The sequence below is a fragment of the Neopelma chrysocephalum genome, unplaced genomic scaffold, assembly GCF_003984885.1.
Source record: "Neopelma chrysocephalum unplaced genomic scaffold, ASM398488v2 Primary Assembly neopelma1_97517, whole genome shotgun sequence".
Lineage (NCBI taxonomy): Eukaryota > Metazoa > Chordata > Aves > Passeriformes > Pipridae > Neopelma > Neopelma chrysocephalum.
In genome coordinates this window covers 2,096,956-2,104,979 of record NW_020926159.1, presented here as the reverse complement: position 1 = coordinate 2,104,979, position 8,024 = coordinate 2,096,956, and the positions used below count along the sequence as shown (strand labels likewise).

At 41.4% G+C, this 8,024-nt stretch overlaps 1 long non-coding RNA gene across 1 annotated transcript; it reads left to right on the top strand.

Moving 5' to 3' along the window:
- Nucleotides 1–5,465: 5,465 nt before the first annotated feature.
- Nucleotides 5,466–6,958, top strand: LOC113961948. The gene is made up of 3 exons (XR_003532414.1): nt 5,466–5,566; nt 5,791–5,911; nt 6,854–6,958. It is a non-coding gene; the product is annotated as an uncharacterized LOC113961948 (long non-coding RNA).
- The last annotated feature ends 1,066 nt before the right edge of the window (nt 6,959–8,024 follow it).

Below are 8,024 nucleotides of genomic sequence, written 5' to 3'. Positions count from 1 at the left end.
AGACAGCTCAACTAGCCTGCAGATATGTGCAAACTGGGATAACCTTGGATTTGACCTTTATTTAATGAACATGCCCTAAAAGTTCATGCTGCCCACCACAAAACCCAGCACAATAAGCCACTGCTTTCCAAACATCTTGAGCCTAAATCCCCAAAGAGCCACTAGATACTTATCACATACTTTAGAAAAAAGAAAGTACTCTCCAAAAGTCCTTAGGAGGCAGAGAAGCCAATGGCTCCCAGTGTCCCATTCATTCCCTGCAGAATAACCTTGACTGAGTGCTCAGCTGTCTCTGGGGTAGCCCAACAGAGTTGGTTTCAACTTGTCTGCTTCTCCCTGTAGCAGTAATTTTGGGTCTTCAGGTCTAGACATCAGTGTAGGAAGGCAGCTGCCTCCCATAAGCAAGGTAGAGGATCCACATCTGGAGAGCTTGCAAACTGTAATTCAGGAGGCTGCACTGCCACCAAGACACTGTGCAATGTGTCCCTTGGCTCAGCATCACTGCTGAAAGTAACTTCCAGTCTTTGTATTTCACATTCTCACCTAATATATTACTGCTTTACTTGACACCAAAGCCCAGGAACAGGAGGGTGACAGATTTCTGTTGGTTGTGTAACAGCTACAGAGGTAGGTCTGCCTTAACCTCCTTGTTATTAACCCTGGGACACCTTCTGTTTAATTCTCAGAATGTAAAAAACAGAGAAGATTTAGTTTGCAGTACATTTGCAAAAAAGCTCAGACTATACAAATAAGCATTTTGCAGCAACTGCAAGTAGAGGCAAGTTCCAGAAAGGGAAAAAAAATAATCTGATGGATGTCATCTTGTGGTTTTTTTGCTAGATTAATGAAAAGCCTACACAGCATAATTATGTTTACAATAAGCTTACAGGAGTTTTCCCACAAGGTAGAGAAGAGTCATAGAGGGATCAGGTTAAACCAATTATTTAACCTTTACAGAGCTAAACTTGCAAGTGTTTTAGAGGGAGGGAAAACGGACTATTTTATTGGTTGCTTACAACCATGTATTAAAGTAGTGGTCTCTTTTTTTATTCCATCGCGTTGCAAGGGCACATCCTGGCAGATTCAATTCAGATGATTGGGAAACAAATTGCTGGGTGCTTAGATGAGTTAAATATTCCACTGCTAGCACAAGTTTGGTTTTTACTACCATGAATGAGTCTCCTCACAAATAATCTAACGTCTGGTAAGGCTCTTCACAGAACATGGCACCCAGATTGAGGGGCTTTAATGATAGAGTGAACAAATAAATCATTGAGCTCGACTGGGATATGTTGCATTCACTAACATCAAGATTTCCTTTTCTGGAGCTGGTCTTTTGGGCTTGAAGCAAGTGGGCAATGATGGAAAGCACTGAAAAGAAAACAATATAGTATCATTTATCAGGCCTTTTGCAATGTCAGCTCTCCATTGTTCTTGCTTAAAAAAACTACCATACTTCTTGGCTTTCCTAATTCATCAGAGAGACATGCAGTTGTTCTGGTTTAGACATTAGCATTTGTTTTGTTTATTCCAGATCTAGTGGGCAAAAATCAAGTAAACCTGATTAATTCAGTGGTCTACCTATGTTTTTTGCAAAGGATATGGCAAGCTATGATATAGTAGAGCTTGAGAAATACAGATATAACACCCTAGGGGATAAATTCTATGGATGTTGTTGACAGAGCATCTGTCTAAATGATCTTCCAGCTAGTACTGGGCAAAATCAATTTTTTTTTTTGCTGACAATTTGAAAATATGGGGGAAAAAAACATTACTACTCAAAATTCAAACACTTTTGCAAACTGCATCTTGGGAAAAATATTCAGAACACTTGATGTGTTTTATCTGGATTTGGGAGCGTCTTATTTTTCACCGAGATAAAAACGGGATTTTGTAACAAATTGTCATTTCTGTCACAAAATACCAAACGATCTCTTTAAAGAATGCTCTCTGAACCCCACCCAATTACCAGCCAACTGCAGCCAACAACATGCTTTACACATCAAATACTAATTAGCTGGCATATGAGAAGAACGTAAATGAAAATAATATCCAAATGGTCAACCTGGGGCTGTCCAGCTACTCAGTCCAAAGCCATTTACATGTGACTCCCATGCTGGCATTGCACGCAGGTTGGGATCCCCTGGGAAAGCCACTCCACTGGCTGCAGAGGTATCCATCCAGCACAGGCATCGCAGCCTGTGCTAGGATGGAGCACTATGCTCAGAAATGAGTAATAGGACCCCACAGGGAGATGTTCACCTTTTCCACCTGTGAATACCTCCTGGCACTCCTCTGCTCCCTGCTCTGTCTGCTTTGTGTAGGGTAGGTCTCATTTGTATGGTGATTTTGGCAAGCAGCTGACAGGGTAAGGGAGGTGCAGCACCTGGGCGTGCATGGACTGATCTTTCCTCTGTGTCCTACAGACGGTGACATTTGCCCTTTAGAAAGAATCTCAGTGGCAAACCCCAACAATAAACTAGCTCCTCACCTCCCATAAAGCTACCTGGCCGAGAGACAGCTCAGCCTGCAGGCACAAAGCCATGCATCAAACAGTACTCAAACTTCTCATTGGCTTTTGTACAGCTGCGACGAGATAATGCCTCAAACATTTCAAGAGCAACGTCAAACATTTTCAGTCACAGTGTTTCCAGTTCAGCAACTCAGTTCCTATTTGGGCAGCAAAGACACACAATTTTCCAGTCGTGCTGGAATTACGAGGGAATCGTAATCTTTTCACACCTCTGAAAATTAAACCAATTATCTAGAAACCATAAAGGAGTTGGCTTACTCAAGGTCTTATCCAGGAGTGGGAATAGATGTAGTAATGATCTGAGGTTTTTCATTGCATATATTCCTCTCACCATTTTAACCAGAGCAGTGAAAGCACTACAAAGCCAAGCAGAGATACTAAACCACCTGATAAATGGATCACATTTTCTGATTCAGTTGCATTGCTACAAGCAAATAAAGCACAAGTAAAAGATAACTTCTGGTGACATGTCATCTCTACGATTACGTCCTGGCTCCAAGTGAAAGACAAACTTATAAACATTCTCTGTCACAATAACTTTTAGGATTGCCTAACAAATACTATTAAAACATTCTAAGTTTCAATTCTTTGTGACTTTCCCAAGATTCTGTGTTGGGACCGACATTTTCCATTTTGGTTGCTAGTTTATATCTCATTTATTTTCTTTTATTCCTTTTTGGAGGGGGGAAATTTAGGGTGAAATAGCCATTTGTAAGAAGACTAAATTAATTTTTGCTGTTAAATTCTGGGCACAATTCCCTTTGATTTCTAATGGGAATCTCAAATTTTACTGGCTGGCTGCTATGGTTGGGATGAGCCTTTTGCATTCCCCAAGAGAATCTGCCCAGAATTGGCAAAGTTTCAGGCTTTTGAAAAACCACAAATCACACAGTTTTTAAAGATGTTAGGCAACCTCCTCAAAGCCTCCCTCTGCCCAATTATTGTGTTATCTCAAGTGGCAGAAGTCCAAGAGGGTGATACAGAGGCTCCAGCCCTGCTGATTGCCCATGTGGGTGCCAGGACCATTAAGTCCCTTGGCCAAGTCTACTTTTTCAGGCTGCCTTCTTAAAAACCTAGGAAATGAAACAACAAATGTTAACTGCAGGATGATGCAAAGATTAGGAATCACCAAATTTAAGACTGCTTGTGCAACTTCAGTTTGATTTCTTGTGGTGTTCATGCAGATTTTAATGGCTCGATGACTTCCTACATTTCCCATTGATCCCTGCCTCATTCAGTGCAAAGAAGATCTGCTCCAGCACCCAACATTCTGAATGAAGGAGACATTTTCAGTACTGCTATCTCAGTGCTTTCAAAGCATGAAGAGGGTAAGAAAAGACTAGAAAATAAAGGTTGCAGGACAAAAAGGGATGGTCTCCTGGTTAAATTAGTTGGGTTGGATTCACTTCTGTCCTGGTGTCTGTTCAACAGATCTTTGGTCACTGAAGCCAAACTTTTCCCACAAGTCATTAACTTTGCATTTCTCAACTTCCAGGTATCTGATAAGATCATGGATTCTGACTTGCAGAAGCTGCTGTCATTCCCAACTACAGCCAAGATCAGGCCATATGTCTCATGCTGTGTCCCCCTAGATCCCACTTTCCCTGTCCCTGTGCCTTGCTTCTCTGACAGACCAATAAGGATAACAGCACCCCCTCCTCTCTGTTTTGGGAAGACAGATGAGTGAATGTTTGTGAATCCCACAGATCCTGTGGTGGTGAGCCCCACAGGAGAAGCCACAAGGAAATTAATAATTCTGTCTTCAGAATGAGATTTTTACTGTAAATAAGGCCTGGGGTCACACTTCAGGTAATAAGCAGAGAACAAAATATTGAATTAGGAGAGCACCATCTATTCTGAATGAGGTGGTGGAAACTATACTAGCTGTTCATTTAATTAAAGACTTATATAATTCATACACACAAGGAAAATGATTTAAGGTTCATTTTTGAGTTAAGAATTGATTTGCAACCTTAATAGTGCTCTTTTAAAACAGTGTGTGGGTGGCATGTATGTTTGTTATAGCCTGCCAGCCAGGTAATTCAAGGAAAGAGGGAAGCTTTGAGCTTTCAGCCCCTGGTCATTTCTTATGGATAATTCACTACCTGCACATCCTTCCTGGAAGCAGCTACATGTATGTTACTGATGGCTTATAAAAACAAAACAAAACCAGAAAGATGTAATGCAATATTTATTTAAAATCTCTGTTTTGGGAAATCATTGAATCATGTCTGTCTTGAGGCATTGTGGTTCCTTTACTAAATACTGAAGATATTTCACCGTAAAACAACCAGTCTTAGGGCTGCCCGTTCCAGGGCCAGGAAAGAATTGTTTGAACAGCAACTTTCAGCCTTTCAAAATTAGAAATTCTTTGTTAAAGCACTTTTTATTTTCTTTAAGATAAAAACCCACACTTTGTTTGAGAACATGAGTTATTATTTCACAGGATTTTAAAAACTTGTCCTGAGCAGGATGTGGATCACTGGGTTTTTAACCTATGAGTACTTTTTTTTTTTTTTTAATTATGACAGCAGGCACCTGGAGTCTTTCAGGGGTTTTGCCTGAACCCAGCTGCATCTGTCATGCTGATCCCACTTCCAGCTTCAGACATGGTCCGATACTGCGGAAACAGAAAACTGATGCTGCACTGTGAAGCTGGCATTCAGGGAAGATTTCTTGGCTGGAAATGGCTGGATCCCAGTTTAGGGATGCTTGTAGGTGCCTGGGACTGTAACACTGATCAGAAAGCTCAGGAATTAACCATCGGGGACATCTGGGGACAGGGCTGAGGGAAGCAGAGGAGGAAACCCTGACTGAAGTATTAAAGCCCCACTCGTGTGTCGTAGAAGGGAAGTATCAGATGTGTATGAATAGAACGGGGTTGCATAGTGCCAAGCCACTATGGAGGTACATACAGACAGTTGGGGCAGCAACAAAGCAGTGGATATTGCTGTTCCAATTCCTGTAATTATTCACTGTGCACATGTAGATGAAGAAAATCCCCAAGAGGCACAAGACAAGAGCACCTCTAGTGTAAGTGTCTGGAAGCCAATAAGATGAAACACATTTTCACTAGTAGGCAATCAATGTTGGTTTTTTTTCAACCACTCTTGCCTCTTGTCAAGCACCTACATCTCTTTTGTGAACATCTAAAATTAGAGCAGCCTGACAGAGGAAAGCATCGAGTATCTGCAGGTCCAGCAGAAGTCACTAAAAATCAAGATCTGACTGTGCAATCTTTGACTTTAACCTCCCAGGGATGTATAATTTCCTCCACAAGGAAGACAACAGTTTCCTGCCTTAGTGATGCAGTTTGAGATCCAAGGAAAAATTTTCTACTGAAAAATACCAGAGTCAGAAGAAGGCACTTTAATGGGGGTAAGAAACTGGCTTCTCACCTCACACTGAGTTCCCCAAAATCCAAGAACCCGATCATCTGGCTTTCTGGAGGAGGGGGGAAAAATTCTCTTTCTCTCAGTCTACTCATTCTTGTCTCTTCTCTCCTTTTTTTTTTTTTTCTTTCTCTCTTTTCCTCTTACTACATAAAAAGACAAGGTTGCTTTCCTAAGCCTCCAAGGAGAGTTTAAAATACTCCCAAAAATGCCACCAAAAGGACTGTAAACATATGTCTCACTGGGATTTAATTAGCAGAAAGAGCTGTGCAACCACCAAGTGTATATTTAAAGCAATCTAATAGCCATTGCCATGATGAAGTCTAACATCCCAGTTTATGTCTGAAAAAGAAAAGGGGTCTGGACAACACCTTTGCTATAAAAAAACCCCAACAAACAGCCAGTGAAAGCAATAAACCATATTTGCTCTGTTGCCAAGTCATCAGTTCTTGTTTAACCAGCCAATGCAACAAAAGCTTAATGCAAAAATGTACTGCAACCTTCTTCTACCCTCCCTCTTCTGCTCTCACTCTTTCTCTCTCTTCTCTCTCTCTCTCTCTGTCTCTCAATCTCTCTCTCTCTTTCTGGGATTGGCTTATTTAAAAACTATATTTCTGCCTAGGCATTCAAAAATGCTGAATGCCTCAAGCAAACTAGTAGAATAAGCATGTTTCTCTACTGTTTCTTGGCAGGGTCCACCGCCTGAGTCCTGCTTTAAATTAAAGCACATGTGGCTTGAGTTTAGCATTATCATGAAAATGAAATTACCACTTTAGAAAAGTCAAGTTATTTTGGAAGTGAAAACTGCAGGTCAGAGCCCACCAAAATTCCAAAACCTTGCTCAAAAAATGTCTCATTGAAGGTTCAGAGCTGCTGCTGTGGACAGTGCATCCTTTTGGGTCCTGATTTATAGTCTTCCCCTTCACAGTTTCCTACATTTGCTACATGCTCTCAGGAAAACCTTACAGACCTTGGTTCCTTGTCGCTGGCTCCCTCTGCAGCTCCTCCCATGGAAAGGGGAGAGACATAAAAATTATCTATCAGAAATCAGCTACATTGACCTGAGGCTCATCCTACTGTTTTGAAGTCCTTTTGAAAATTACCCTGGCACTGGTAAATACAACAAAGCCATGTTGAAGTGCTGGTTGTTTGCTCAGCTAAAACACCTCTGTGCAATAATTTTCTCGCCATCAGCAGAGGCTGTGTGAAGATGAGGCAGGAGCCTGCGCTATCCCAGCTTGGAATGGGTTCTCCTGTGCGCTTTTTCATGCCCAGAGTTTTGAGTAGGTGGTAAAGTTCATCTGCAGCATGATGGTTTGAGCAGGGTCTGGGGTTTTACATTTGTGTGTGTGTATGTGCGTGTGCATATTTGTATTTCACCTGTAACATGGGCTTTTTATCATGCATTATCACATCAAGTCATAAAAGCCTGCAGATATATGTCAAGTTCCACTGTCCTATTGAGAAGTGGCTTGTCACGTGGTAGTAATGAGCCATCTATAAGATGACACTTGCCAGAACCTTAACTCTATCAAAAGAGTGAATTGTTAAAGAAATAGCATCAGATGGGCTTGATTCTTTTGCTCCACAACATTGCTTTTTATTTTATTGCAATTCCACTGACTTCAGTGGAGTGAAGCCAGTCTCTGGGAGGGTTGGAGTCAGCCATCAACATACCAAATATTGCAGCTGAAGTTGGAATGACCAGTGCGTTGTATAATCCTGTGGAAACATGTATGATGATTTTGCAAATGGAGCTGGTGATCTGGCTAAGAAATCAAGCCACAGTAACTCACCCTGTTTCCTACACACACGAGCATGTACACTCATACACTTAGGGAGAAAACAGTGTCTGGAAGAAAATAATTCTTCAGCCAACAACTTCAGAGACATTTGGAAGGACAGGAGAATGGGGAGTGCCAAGAGAATTTTCCCCAAGCTAAGAATTAGTAATATTGCCTTGCCTGTTGAGGTTTGCCAACATGACTGGAACTGAGAGTGACTACTGATTTTCAGAGAAACTGAATCAAGCCTTCATCCCTTTCATGGAACATCTATTGGAAGGGGTCTACAATAATCATTTAGTCCAACTACAAGTA